We start from the raw sequence: 15696 nt of genomic DNA, 5'->3' as shown, positions 1-15696 counted from the left end.
AGCAAGATCTTTCATTATAAACCCCAGATTTGGATGCGTGTGATAAATGCCGGAGAAAAGAATCTTGTAGAATAAGTAGTTTTTGTGCTGACAAAGCATTGTTCTTTTATAATAGTCTTTTACTCATAAGTTGGTTCTTTTATATTTGGTTTGTTTTAAAGCTTATAATTTATGCTTGATTTTCTTTGCCACATGTAGTTTTCTTGTGCTTTTTGGCTCTTTGTAAGAGTCATTGTTGCAGGACATTTATAAGATGTAATTGGTCAGTCTTCCACTGAAAAATCAGTCAGACATCACTGGTAAAAGCAGGGTTACCTTCCAGATTTTGGTTTAGAAGCTTGGCAGCAAAGGGAAAGAATAATTCACACCACCTTCAGTTGTTTTGATTGCTTTCCTCTTTGCTTTTGAAATGATCATCTGTTACTTCCCTTACAGGTTTAAAGCACAAGAACAAGTACAGATTTGGAAATTTGGTTCTTTTATCAGCAATTGCCAAAGATGATTTTCCTGGTAATTGTATCAGTTTTCAAGTTGATGTCCGTAGGAAAAAAAATACTAATATACGTTATTGTAAAACAGTACCCTTCTTAAGAATGTCATTTTCTTTCTTTCTTTGTTTAGTGAAGGCCTTCATGTAGATGCATGCAACTATTGTCCTACACTTACTGTCATTATCATCATCAGCCCCCCTTTCTTATTTTGTACATGGGGTAGGGTGTTATTTCAACTACTGCAACCTCTTTCAGTTCACTGCTACTCTCCTACCTTTTGTTACATGTTTTCTCTCATGCATCATATCCGTCTGTTGGTTGGACATCCTTGTTTCCACTTGCCTTCTTCCTCTCTGTCCCAAATTAACTTTGACAAATTGTATTCTGCCTTCCTGCACATGTGACCAGACTACCATAATCTGTTATTTTTGACCTTCTGTGCGATTGAGGCTACATTGGCTTCTGCTTTGATATTCTCATTTCTTTGTCTGCCCAACCATTTCAGGCTTCTTCACTTGCTCTGCCTTCAGCTTCCTAGGTTTCATAGTTTAATATACAAGTATTAGGCTAGCTGCCTTTGTGAGCCATTTTTAAGCCTAGCCAGTTTCCCTCAAAGGTGAGAATTAAACCCTGTACCTTGTGTCTGTGAGGTAAACACCCTAACCATTATGACACTCTCTCCACCCCTTCCTTGGTTTCTGTGCAATACAGAAGCACTGGTTGCATCAGTCTTGTATGTTTTTCTTGTCAGCATTTTCCATTCTTCTCTCACATGCACTGCACTTAACATTCTGTGCCTTGTGGCTGCAACACCTCTGATTCTGGCTTTGACCTCCTCATTCAGACTTCCCTTCTCCTCAACCATCCCTCCCAGATACTTTAAGCTGTTAACCTACTCCACTGTTTTCCCTTCTGTCTTAAATTTCTGCTGCTTCTGATTTCAAAGAAAGTTTTGTGGTATAGTGCTTATTACATTTCCTTTACATGCAGAAGGTCCTGGGTTCAGTCCCCAGAGAATACATTACCTCTGCACAAAGGTGGATCATCTGCAGACCCTGGAAACGACAGGGCCATAAGTCTCACTAGTTTTATGCAAAGCTATAGAAAAAATTGTCATGGAAATGATCAGTAATAACATAGGAAGTCTCCAGAAACTGGACCCGACCCAGTTTCGTTTTGTTAAAAGCAGGTCATGTTTACTCAACCTGGCAGACTTCTTTGAGAATGTCACCAAAGCAATGGATAAGAGCAAAACTGTTCACACTACCTACCTTGACCTGGCAAAGGGATTTGACACAGTACCCCACTCGGGCATTCCTGACAAATTCAAGAGGTTCGGTATAAACCTTTGTTACCTATGGATAGCCAGCTGGGTCACAGACAGGACACAGGAAGTTACAATTGAGGAGTCCACCTCTACAAAGAGGCCAGTCACGAGTGGAATCCCTCATTCATCAGTCCTGCAACTGCTGCTTTTTTGGCATTTACTTCTCTGAAGCAAAAACCACGGTCAGTGACCTCTGGTTGACTAAATTTGAAGATTGCAAATTAGGAGGTGTCATTGATTCCCCCACAAACACAAATGTTCTCCAGGAAGGGCTGACACAGACCAATAAGTGGTGCCAGAACCATGGACTAACATATCCAAGAAATGTATAATAGTATCCTTCTGGAAGTCATCCACCCCTGGTAACTATCATATTGACAACACACCCCTAAGAGTTATCCCATTAGTCAGGGACTTGGTGATGCACATAGACAGTAATCTAGCCCAGTGTTGTTCAACTTTTTTACACTTGCAGACCAGTGAAAATAGGAGAATTATTTCAGGGACTGCCAAGACAGAAATAAAAAAACATTATTTATAAGGAACCAATTAAAACCATCGCTGCTTGAGTGTTGTATGCCAACATAGTACTCTTGCCAACTGAGAAAGCTATAGATACATAGTGTGACCATAGAAATCAACTATACTGATTGAGAAATGCTGATAAATCATTGCCAATATATGAAGTCTGAAACTTTAGTCCTTTTTATGAGGACCAGACCAAAAATATGGGGCAAAAATCTGGACATTTGAGAGGTATGCTACTTAGCTCTCACACACACCCCTCTCAACCAGAAAGGGAGAAATCCCAACAGAACTGTGGAAAAAACTAGAAATAATCAGGGTCACTTTTCATATATTAGTACTTTTAACTCGAGACATTGACAAAATGACAGAACATGAGTAAATATGCATTTTTCCAAAGTAAAATAAGTCTGTAACTCTAATTATTGTTGTAATGATGTGAGGTAGTGCCAGCTGTGCCAGAGAGAGTAGGGCAGTGCATGTGAAACATATGCCAGCATAGCTAACTGGAGTTTTGTAAAGAATTTTATGTAATTTGAATATCAAACTGATTTGTACAGATGCTTGTGTTAAAATATATTTGTAAAGCTGCTTGTGTTAAAAATGTATCAACAGCAGGTCTTACTGGACAAAAAAGAAATATATATTTATATCAGACTGTACTGATGTAACTGAGGAAATGCTGGAAGGGAAGGGGTTAAGCTCAGCTTATCTTAAGAAAAATAGCCAGGAATTAAATGACTTGGTTTATGCCATAAAGATTTTATCTCTCAGGCCTGAATGCAGCCAGAGACGCAATGTCTGAAAAAGGCCTGGGCTCTTATTGTCTTTAGTGGTGAACTAATTGCTACCGTGGGGTACCAGAGAGTGACTGGTTAGTCTCTGCAGAGGGATGAAAGCATTGGAATTGTTTTACAGTCTCCAGATGTCTTAGCAAAGCTCTAGGTGTGTATTTTGACAGATCTGTGCTAGATCCTGGTTCAGCTTCTAGCCAAAGGGGGTAGTGTGGGAGCCACAGAATCAGGTGACCAGATGTGATGTCATTCTATAGCCAGCACTGAAATTATTTTAGATGTTAGTGAGAGATGTGATAGTGTCACTCATCACTGTGTCTTGGACCTGACAACAAAGATACTCATCCACTTCATCTTGCCTTGCTTTTGTAAGTAACTTAACTAGGGAATAGTAATTATTCAGTTAGTTAGAAAATGTAGTGAGATTAGTTAGTTTTTCTGTATCTGTCTGAGTCTTTCTGTCTGTGTTATTTCTTATATTTCCTGTTAATTGAGACTCTAGTGTTTATTGTAAGTAGATATTCAGTATTTTCATTCAAGATTCAAAGAAACTTTATTGTCTTTTAGGAAACACATGTGCTACCTAAACAAAAATTTCATTGTCAGCTCTTTTACAGGAAAAAACTTACACAAAAAGACAAGACGTGATAGGTATTAAAGAAAAAGTAGTAAATGTACAAAAGTAAATGTCTGGTAGCTGTTGCACATGCTTGTATACTATTTATGTACACTGGACAACACTGACTACTAGATTAACACATGAAAAGAAAGGTAGACTATACACAGAAGTGAGATTGGGTGATATTGCACATAAGGAAGCAATTGGAATTGCACTTGAATGAGAATATATTAATTTTAGTATGCAATAAATAAGTAGAATTACTGTATGGGGGGAAAAAGGAAAAGAATGAGAGCGTAACAGTCTATTGTAGTTTTGATACATTCATATTTACGTCTGCATTAATGAGTCTTATTGCAGTTGGATTAAAAACTGTTCATGAATCAGGAGGTCCTGCAGTAGATAATCCATAATCTTTTACCAGATGCAACTTTAGTGAACCAACCATATGCTGGTTGAGAGGTATCATTCAGTATTTTGCTGGACTGCTTTTTACATCTCAATTCAAAGAGCTCCTGTAAGGTAGGAATACTAGTGCCTACAATCTTTTCTGCTATTCTTATTTTTCTTTTCAACTTCTTCCTTTCGGCCATCATGCTATTACCAAACATTACAATGCAGAGAGCTGATGCTGTTGATGGCTTCCCTGTAGAAGGTATTTTGAGCATTCAGAGAGAGCGTTGCTTTTCTAAGCCTTCTTAGGAAGTGTAGTTGCTGGTGGGCTTTTTTTTAATTAGTTGGCCTGTGTTTGTACTCCAGGAAAGATCCTCTGATATGTGTATCCCCAGGAACTTTGTAGAGTGGACTCTCTCTGCTTTTTCACCTTTGATCTTGAGGGGCCAGGTGCATGGCAGAGTTTTTTCTGAAGTCAATAATGATTTCCTTTGTTTTACTGACATTCAGGTCCAAATTGTTGTTGCACCATTCAATCAAGGCGTTGACCTCATTCCTGTACCCACTCTCGTCATCACCACTTATGAGTCCTGCCACTGTTGTGACATCTGTGAATTTGATGATGTGGTTGTTGTTAGCTTTCAGTCATGGGTAAAGATTGTGAACAGTAGAGTATGCAGCACACAGCCCTGGGGTACCCCAGTGTCGATTGTAATACTTCCTGAAATGTTGTTACCAGCACAGGCCTTTTGTGGTCTTCCAGTCAGGAAATCGAGGATCCTGTTGCAAAGCCCTTTATTTATGCCAAGGTTAATTAGCTTTTCTATAAGTTGCATTGGAATCACCGCATTGAATGCTGAGCTGAACTCTATGAACAACAGCCTGGCATAGTTGTTCTCGTCAAGATGCTCCAATGTGAGGTGAAATACCACCAAAATGACATCAGCAGTTGATCTGTTTGCTTGCTAGGTAAACTGCAGTGGGCCAATGGATTGGGTTAGTACTGTAGTCAAATGCCTTTTAACCAGTCTTTTGAAGCATTTCATTACATTTGATGAAAGGGTCACTGGCCTGTAATCATTTAGGCAGGTGGGGTTGGCTTTTTTGGGCAGACAGATTATGTTGGTAACTTTGAAGCATGTTGGTACTTTTTCCTGAACAAGTGAGGTATTGAAGAGTCTGTCAGGACTCTGCTGAGTTGGTCTGCACAACCATTCAATACTTTTCCCAGAATGTTATCCGGGCCAGCAGCCTTCCTGAGATTCACTTTCCTCAGTTGGTTTCTTACATCCACAGCATTGACATTGAAGTCATGTTTTCTCTTATTATTTGTTGTTAAATATATCTTAACCTTTCATTGTGGCCGGTCTTGTAGAAAATATTTTAACCTTTGAGAGTCATTGCATTTATTTGGTGGCACTGTGGTTTCATGCTCCTGAAAGTCTTGCCGCTTGGTTAATGCTACCATTTGTATAGATATTAACTTTACTAAGAGTAATTGCGTACCCTGGTAAGAGCCTTGAAGTACCTGGCTGGAGGCAGTGAATCTACCTTTTATAGTCTGGGTGGAGGTGGTAAGTCTGTGCCAGCCTTTCCCAGGTGTGGGTGGGTGTGTGTGTGAAAATCACATCTCAATGTGTGTGTGTGTGTGTCAGCTACTTGGAACAAGGGCACAGAGCACTGGTTTCTGCAGAGAGAAAGATGGAGTCTTATTTGGGGCCTGGACCGGAAAACCCAGCCCCAGGATTGGAGTGTGCTCTTAAGGAAAATGGCTTGGTGCAGAGTTATTTCTGAAAATACTGTGTGTATCCATTTTTGTTTTAAGTGAATGCTCCCTACCGGTGTCAGTGGTAAGAATTGAGGCTCCTTGATTACTGGCCCAAAGGTGGGACGTCACATTTGTCATTATTAAATGTAATTCATCACCTTTTCTCTAAAAGTCACCACTTGTAAGTGAGATTAAGAGGAACAGAACTAAAATTTCATTCAAAGTCAGGGATGTCCCTGAAAATCAGGGACAATTGAGAGGTATGCACCTACCTACCTACCTCCTCTCTTACACATGCACACAACACCATACCTCTTAGAACAAAAAATCAGAGCAAAGACAAAGCCCCAAAAATAGGGACAAACTTGCTCTCACACACTTATAAAAGGTATTATGTTGTTGTGAATTTTCTGAAGGATATGAAGTCTGAAACTCAAATGCCTGCCATTATTTAGTGAATTCTGTCCTCACGGATTTGCCACAGTAAACTCAAAAAAAAAAAAAAAAAAAAACACAAATTTTATGAAGAACAGACTAAAAATATGAGGGAAAAATCAGGGCATTCTGCAAAAATCTGGACAGTTGAAAGAGACCTCCCTCCCTCTTTTTGTGCACACACACACACACACACACACACACACACACACACACACACACACACACACACACACACACACACTGCCTCTCACTTGTCCATTCATGGTCTGCATTTCAAACAAATTCTTGCATTCAAATTCTGCATGCTTGGAAGACAAAAATGTAAACAGCCAGTTACACAGAAGCGACAGGTGATGTGCGACCAGACGCAAAGGTCATTCTTAAAGAACGCCCTTTAAAAAAAAAAAAACTTTTTTTTTTTAAATTAAAAAGTAAGTCTCCTGTTTCACGGACCAGCAGGAAATTTCTACTGAACTGGAGCCGGTCCACAAACCAGCAGTTGAAAAAACTGATCTAGCCTTTGACCATCAGGTGTCTAAATTAGTGAGGAAATCATTCTGTGTCGTGCAACTTATAAACAAAGGTATGTCATCTAGATCCAAGGAGGCCATTGCTCCACTGTATTCGGCACTCATCAGACCTATCATTGAGTACAATTGGAATGTCCTTAGAGATTCCTCACTACAAGTATACAGGATGTAAGTAACATGTCTTATGCAGACCACCTCAAGGCCATATTCCTGTATTCTGTTTACTACAGGCTGAGGGACGATCTATGCCTGGCACACAAAGCATTTTATAGACTCCATCATGATGGACCTCATGCATATCTGCAAAACAAACCGCATCAGAATTACCTGTTGTAAAGACTTAAACCTCACCTGTGATAATTAGGACCTGCTGGTGAGACAAGTGTGTATCCCAGAGACTGTCCATTCTCTGGAACAGGCTCTCAATCTGTGTGAAGCAGAGTTCCTCCTTAACCTAATTCAGGTGTAACTTGAGCAGCTGGAAGGGGCACAGGAAATTCATCCCAAGTTTAGTGCATATGTCGCTAATGGACACAGGCAGCCTGTAAATGGTTCATCTCCTGGGCCACTACTTGTAACGATTCCATTATTAGAGGAACTGGTACTTAACATTTGCAGAGAAGATAATGAACATCAAATAGTGTTATGCTTGCAGGTGCAAAAATAGAGGATGTGAGGCAGACCTTAGAATTCCTTAATGTAAGGAAGTATAGATCTGTTTTTGTTCATGTCTGTACAAATGATCTCATCTGCAAGGGCCTCACTGACTGTTAGTAGTGAACTTACCATCTGTCTTAGCATAGCTTGTACAGGTGTTAGGATATATTTTTCACAAATCACATATACAAAGGAGAGCCATGTCACCCACCACAAATAAGATTTTTGGGGCAAATTCCTATTGAAAAAGATGTCCTGTTTTAAAAAATAGAAATGTGTAGAGCATCCCAGCCACATTCTGGCCACGTGTTCAGACAGGATGGCATGCACTTGTCAAGATGAGGGAGGAGAATTGTTGCAACAGATATTTTGCAATATTTGACAAACACAAATATAAGATAGGGTATACAACCATGTATATGAAATTAGAAAGCTTAACCAACAGAATGCCTTAGCTAGACACATAATGTCTAATGAGGGACATGAATTTAGATTTAGGGTGTTACAGTTAATAACCCCTAGCAAGAGGGGGGGTAACAACATGAATCATTTGGAGACAGTGGAACTCCAATGGATATTTAAGCTGCGAGCCCACCAAGAGCCTGGTCTTAATCAATAACTGTTAAGCCTATACTTGAGGCACGCAGCAATAAATATCATATTTCATATCTCACTAAGGTTAATATGCTATCAATTTTTGTTGCTAGTGAATTTTGGATTATACCTAGAATTCAGTAGGATGTTTTAATTTGTCTTATTATTATTATTACTTTTTAAGATAGGGTCTTGTAGTGTAATATTGTATGTTATACAGGTTCACATATTTATATCAATGTATGTGCATATACATTATATATGTGATTGTTTTCTATATATTTTGTTCAATGGTATTATATCAAGTCTATACATTTCTTGTCAGGAAGAGATGATTATTAATGTTTATAATATTTTAGTTTATTATTTTATTTTATGTCATAAATGTATATTATATTATATTCAGTTCAAGTTTATAGATCTGCAGTGGTGTTAGAAATGCTTACGTATTATTCAGTGTGCCTAAGCTATTGTGAATACAGTGTATACCCTTAGACTGCAACTGTGGCTAGAGTTCAGGTTCAATTAATGAGTGTACCTAAGCAACGGTGATTTTAAGTAGCTGTTAGATTAATTGATTGATTAATTTGAAAGTATTGCATTACCTTTATATTTGTATAAAAGGAAGTTTAGAATGGATGTATTTTAAGATCTGATGAAGCGTACCTGGTAGTACGTGAAAGCGCTTATCTATTTTATTCGTCTTTTGCTTGCGGTTTATAATAAATGTATATTTTAAAAGTCAAGTTTATTTAGCATCGTGGTGGTTTTCGCTCATATTATTACTGACAAACACAAGGCAACATTTTTTGCCAGGTCGAAAATTTAACACTTCACAGGTAGCAGCATTTGGTGCATCCCTGATGATTGCTAATACTAGAAACATTAATAGTGAAGTTTTTACTAGAAATTTTGCTACATTCCCACAAGATTGATGTTGTTTGTGGAACATTGTTAAAGAACAGCGACTGGAAACCAGTTTTGTCAGGGTATAAATGTTTTTACTCTTAACAGACCTTCTAATGAAAAAAATCAAGTTGAGGTGTTATAGGGATTAAAGATATTTACCAGACCTGTGTTTTTTATATGTTTAGTGGTAACACCAATACTGTAGATCAGCGGCCCCCAACCACTGGGCCACAGGCATTGAGTGAAACGAAAAAGTGAATGTGTGTGTGTGTGTGTGTGTGTGTGTGTGTGTGTGTGTGTGTGTGTGTGTGTGTGTGTGTGTGTGTGTGTGTGTGTGTGTGTGTGTGTGCAAGAAAGCAGAATGTATGTGTGTGTGAAAGCAGAAAAACCTGTTTGTATGAGTGAGTGAGCAGTGAGATCAAGCAAGCTGTTGTACACTAGCTAAGCAGTGCTTTTGCTGTTTAGCAAGGGTAACAGTCAAGGAAACCAAAAAAAAAGTGTGTGTCTTTCTGTCTGCATATGTGAGTGAATACGTGCATGAAAGTAGAAGAGTCTGTGTGTGTATGATTCAGCTTGCATGTGAATGAATGCATGCATGAAAGCAAAAGTGCCTGTGTGTGTGAGAGAGAGATCAAGAGAGAGTAAGAACAGTCTTGTTTGAGAGAATGCGTGCATGAATGCAAAAGACTGTGTATTTGTGTGTTAATGCGTGCATAAATGCAGAAGAGACTGTGTGCGTGCATGTCTGTGAGAGAGAAGGGTTTGAGTGATCCCTGGCAGCAGCAGCAATGAGGTTTGCGTACCTCTCAACCATGCCACTCAACCTCTCACACAATAAATCTGGACACATACCTCTCAACTTGTTAGAGCAAGAAATAGGCCCAAAAATAGGGCACTTTTTTTTTTGTAATTGTCAGTTGTCTTTTTATTGTACTTTAGAGCTTTTTTTCCCTGGGTCTCATCTGAAAATTGACTTCTAATCAAGTCAGGCCACCTCAGTAAACAAACAAATAAGTAAATATGCACTTTATTAAGTGCATGCGATGGCTGGTCCATGAAAAATTGTCTTACATGAAACCGGTCCTTGGTGCAAAAAAAGTTGGAGACCTCTGCTATAGATCGTGTAACTGTGACGATAAAGATAACCCTGGAACAAATAACAGTTGTTGGAGTGTATAAACCGCCAAAGTCAAGTGCTGATGACCTAGAGGAATTCATACATTTCTTGCATGAAACACGAGGGAAGAGTAATAGTGGTTGAGGACTTACAATTACCAGAAACAGATTGGAATGATACTGATTCAACAACATTAGTAAGGAAATTATTCACAACATATGTTCAGGAACAGCAATTGCTTCAGATTGTAAAAAAATATATATGAATGGAAGATACTAGATGTTTGTTTTCCTAAAGAAATTACTGTTACTTCATGTTAAGTTTTACCACTGTTGGCATGCAGTGATCATGAATGGATTCGTTGCTAGATAATTCAGCCAAACTGAAATCTAAACCAGTGCACAAAAGATTAAGAACAGATTATGTGAAAGCAAAGCAATCACTATGTAAAACTAATTGGAGTGATGTGTTCAGTGGAAAAACTGTAGGAGGAATGTGGAAAGCTTTGTAAGAAAAATTGTTTGAATATGAAAAAATGGTTAACATCAGGCTGTAGGCACAGTGTGTCAGGAGGATAGATTTCCGTAAGGACAAGTTACTTGATTAAGTTGGGAGACAAAAAAATGTAAGAAATGGAAAAGAGGTTGAGCTGCAACTTTTAAAATTGAAATAAATAAGCTGGGCAAACAAACCATAATGTGAGACAAGGTCAAGAAAAAAATTGAAGAAAATTTGTATAAAGATATTGCGCATAATAGGAAAACATTTAATAGATATGCAAGATGTGGAAGGAGTAAAGACACACAAATTGATAAACTGTGTATAGATTCTAAAATTTATTCTCAGAAACAACACATTATAGGTACATTTACAAATTTTATGCAGAACAGTTTGGCTCCACAAACGGGGTGATAAGTTGTCCATGTGGCATCCAGGTAACTTCTGATACTGAAATCAAATTAGATTTTATTGAAAAAGAGCTATGCAAACTGGATCCAAACAATGCATAGGGAGGTGATGAAATTAGTAATAATGACCTGAGAACGCTTCACCAGGAACTTATGCTACCATTAGATCTGTTATTTACTAGGTTATCTAAATATGGAGAAATTCCTCAGTCTACTTTCATGTTGTGGAAAAATAATAGAGAAGCTAATATTGGTTAAGTTATTGTCAAAATTGGAAATGTTGGGACTTGAAACTATGTATCAGTATGCATATGTGGAAACTAAATATATTGCCACATGTAATGTGATGTTCTATAATATAATAGCTATGAATGAAAATTTGTGCTGTGATGCAAGTTATATAGATTTAACTTCAGCATTTGATAGGGTCATGCTCAAAACACTAATCAGTAAATTAGAACAAGATATTGATACACTGTTGATAACATGGATAACTGCATGTCTTACAAATAGGACATGGCAAATATTGTATAGCATTTGGACAAGTGAAATTCTTGGTTACAAATGCTGTCCTACAGGGCTTTGTCCTAGGCCCATATTTGTTTAGATAATATCTTTCAGAGCTGTCTTTTTCACCTGAGATGTTCTACAATCTGTATGCAGATGACTTGAAATTGGGTAAACTGATTACATAGGGCATGACTGCAAAAGAACCTGATTAAAATTGACCATTTGGGCACAGGCGAATAATATGCTGATAAATACATAAAAAACTAAGCACATGAAATTTGGGGTACGTAAATTGGAAGGTGAATATTTAACACAGCACACAGCAATTGAACTGTAGTTTCATTTAAGGAGCTGGGTACATGAGTAATTCCAGCTTTGAGTTTTTTTAATCCTATCAGCCAGTTGGTTAATGATAGTTGTAGAATTATAGTTTATATAAAAAGATTTTATAATGTTTAGGAAAACTCAGAAATGAAGTCATTGCTAGTTAGTTACATTAGACCCAAACTTTTTTTTTTCCAAACACCTTTATTGAATCATCACTTGTAACGTAGGCAAGTTTACATTCATATAAAAGTAATCACGCTATAATTAATATAAACATTTTACTTCACATATGTTGCTGTATGTCATATAACCTAAGCAGCATTACATAAATTATTCAATTCCTGCCTTTTTTTTTTTTTTTTTTTTTTTAACAAGAAACATCTTTATTAAAACAGTCACTTACTGCATTGGCAATGATACATTTATACAAAAATGAAAACAAATCACACTGACACAGTCCTAGTTGCAAGCATTTTACATCACATTCCATACTGACACACACCCAGTTGCAAACATTATACATCACTTATAATCTACCCAATCTTTTTCAAACAAGTATTACATAGCTCGTTTAAGTCCTGCCACCTTTTAAATTTCATTCCTTCCTTGTATGTGTTGTTCCCACAATTCCCATTTTTCCTATGTACTTTGCTCCTATCCTTTTCTAAAGACCTCAGTTCCATTTGTTGTATCTCTGTTACTATATTCACAGCTACTAGTATAGCTGGTCTAGAGTTTGATTTCCATTTTCTAGTAATTGCTTTTTTGGCAGCCACCCTTATTAGACACGGCAAGGCCTTACATGCCTAGGCCATTCCAATTCTGTATCATAGCTCAGAAGAGTCATTTCCCTTGTTAGACCAATGTGCCCACCCCGCATCTCCGACATTGCATCCTGCAGGAAATCTTAAAGTCCGCCAATTCACCGCACTCCCTGAAAATATGTTCCTAGTTACCTATTTCTTTTCTGTCACACCTTCAGCATTTGCTGTTGACCTGAGGTAAAATTCTCTGCAGTCTACTTGGGGTATAGAAATATCTATGCAGACATTCCCAAGCAAAAATCCTAAATCTTCTAAATTTTGTTACATATTTGGGAGACAGACATATATCCTCCCATTGTTTCTTTGTGAATTCCTTATCCTCTCTCTCTTCCCAATCCTTTCTAACATCCTCTGATTGATTCTTATTGTTATCATGCAGCATTTTATATGGTCTACTAATTATTCCTTTTTTAAGGGCAGCTTCTGTTCTAGATTCTACTGAAAACTCTACCAGTGCTGGTTTTTCGTTTAGGGACCCCCCCCCCATTTCTTTCTCCTTGCCTATACTCTGACATCATTCCCTGATAGGGAAGGCACTCTCTAACCTGCAGTCCCATTCTTGACGTCTTCCCGTTCTGTCATCTTTCCCTCTCTAGTTATTTGCTCCCAATACATTGGTTTCTTTACCAGTTTTCTCCAATAAATTCCAGCCCCTCTTGTCTATTGGCTGTATCCCTAATTGCAGTCGTCCCAGTCGGCAGAATCTCTTTTCTCCAATCCCGTGTTGGCTTAGTTCTGCTGCTTTATGAATATAATATACTGCATTATTATTGTTTTCCTTAAAGGCCTGCATCCAAAATTCCAGTCTCTACTTGTTTCTTGAGCTTTCCATCCTGTTTCATCATTATCCCTTTCTACTTTGAAGTATAGTTTTCTGCTTGTGCTATGTGTAGGAGTCTTAACTGAGTAACTCTGAAATACCCTTTAAATTTGGTATATCCAATCCTGCCTATTCTACTAGAAGAATCAGCTTATCCCACATGACTTATGCCATCTTCCCCTCCCAGATAAAGTCCTTCAGCTCTTTATTAATTGCCATCCACACCTTCTCCTGTGGTTCATAAAAATATGCCTGGCCTGTGTATAACAATAAAGGGGCTAAAAACATTTTAACTGCCTGTATCTTGTTATCCATATAGCAACACTTCCATTTTCTCAGTTTTTGTATTCTCTTTTGTTTAGTCTCTTCCCACATATCCTTAGCTGCCACAATAGAATCATTTTTAATCCACACTCCTAAATACTTCATTTTATCATGTCCCCATAAGTAGGAATATTCCTGAACCAATTTGTGTGGGGGTACATAATTTACTGCTATTGCCTTTGTTTAACTTCATTAATTTTGCATCCCAAAAAGATTTGAAACTGTCTCAAAATGTTCCATAACACTGTAATATCTCTTTCTGGTTTTGTCAAATATAAAATAATATCATCTACAAATAAAGCCAGCTTTTCTTGAGTACCATGCCAATTAACATCCTTTAATTTCGGAGTCCCTTATTTTCTTTGCCAGTAGTTCTAAATATAATGCATATAATAAGGGGAAAGAGGCTCCAGCAGAAATTATCAGAGAGAACCCCACCCCCTTTAATTTTTGCCTCCGATCCCTCATATATCCTCCTAATCAACCTTATAATTTTTTTTTCAGGAAAAGCAAATGCTTTACTCTGTGAAATGCTTTCTCTGCATGAAGACCCACCAACAACAGTGGTATTTTCTTACATTCTGCTTCCCTCTGGATCATCAATATTCTATTAATGTCAGATGTTTGCCTTCCTTCCACAAAACCTCATTGATTCATGTCTATCAGTTTTGGCATTACTTTTGCCATTCTTTTAGCCATTATAGACACTATAATCATGGTTTAAAATGGGTCTTTGTCAAGCTGGATCTGATGGAACTTTACCCTCTTTAGGTATTACAGCTACCACTGCTTTCTTCCAGGATGTTGGTACTTCTCCTCTTAAAATACTATTAAACAAAGCCTTGCAGTTCTTGTATCAATTCTTTTTCTCCTAGCTCCCAAACTTCCACAGGAATGCCATCTATTCCTGTGGACTTTCCTGTAGATTGCTTATGCATCACATTTCTCATCTCCTCCTATCCTGTTAGTAGTTGAGCTTCATCTTCTTCTAACCTTGGCATATTTAATTCTTCCGTAAACATTTCCATTTGTGGCCTTTTTTATTTTTCATATTTCTCTGCTTTCTAGAGACTTTTGTAGAATTTCCAAAATATTTCTAATACCTCTACAGGATCTCTTTTTACCTTCCTTGTTTTAGGCTCCCTAAGTGTGGCAGCAACCCTTTCTACTTTCTGTTGCCTGAGTCATTGTACCAAAAGTTTTTGTACTCTAGCATTAGTATCAAAAACAGTTCCTTAATAGTAGCCTTTCTAAACTTGTATATATTATTGAGGCAATCCTTTACATTATATCTAGCATTCTGCCATTGATCCTCTTCTTGTTCTGTGAGATTCCCCCTATTCTGCAATGCTTTGACGTCTGTCAGTCCCTCTAAATAATTCTTGTTACTTCTTAACCATAGCTCCCTTTCTTTTAACCATAGCTCCCTTTCCTTTATTTCCACCCTGTTTTTAAACTCCACCTTAATTTTATCCCACTCACTAGCTGTATTTTCAGAAGAAATTTCTATCATCTTTCATAGCTCCTGAATAATCTCCACTACCCATTCCTTAAATCCCTCTCTTTTCAACAGATAAGTGGGAAAGTGGCAGTCTGATTTTTCATTACCTGTGCTTTTATTTTAGCTATTATTGGCGCATGTTCTTAGAGTATCAAGACCTTCAATTAAATGCACGTTTCTGTGAAATGTAAATTGTGTCTAGTCTACCCTAGCCCAATTTTTATGTCTTGGGGAGTAATATGTAAATTCACTCCGAACTCCTATTACTGAATTCACATCTTCCATGCCAAATATTTTCATAAATTTCTTCAAAAATATTT

The 15696-nt window shown here is 37.6% G+C and overlaps 1 protein-coding gene across 2 annotated transcripts in view; it reads left to right on the top strand.

Annotated features, from left to right (window-relative positions):
* Positions 1-15696, top strand: part of MTMR10 (myotubularin related protein 10) — a 1193387-nt gene that overhangs the window by 541604 nt on the left and 636087 nt on the right. The gene's annotated exons all lie outside the window — the stretch shown is intronic.

The sequence above is a fragment of the Protopterus annectens genome, chromosome 7.part1, assembly GCF_019279795.1.
Source record: "Protopterus annectens isolate FY-2018-M chromosome 7.part1, PAN1.0, whole genome shotgun sequence".
Classification (NCBI taxonomy): domain Eukaryota; kingdom Metazoa; phylum Chordata; order Ceratodontiformes; family Protopteridae; genus Protopterus; species Protopterus annectens.
Note: the sequence above shows the minus strand (reverse complement) of the source record. Positions and strands in the feature narration are given on the sequence as shown.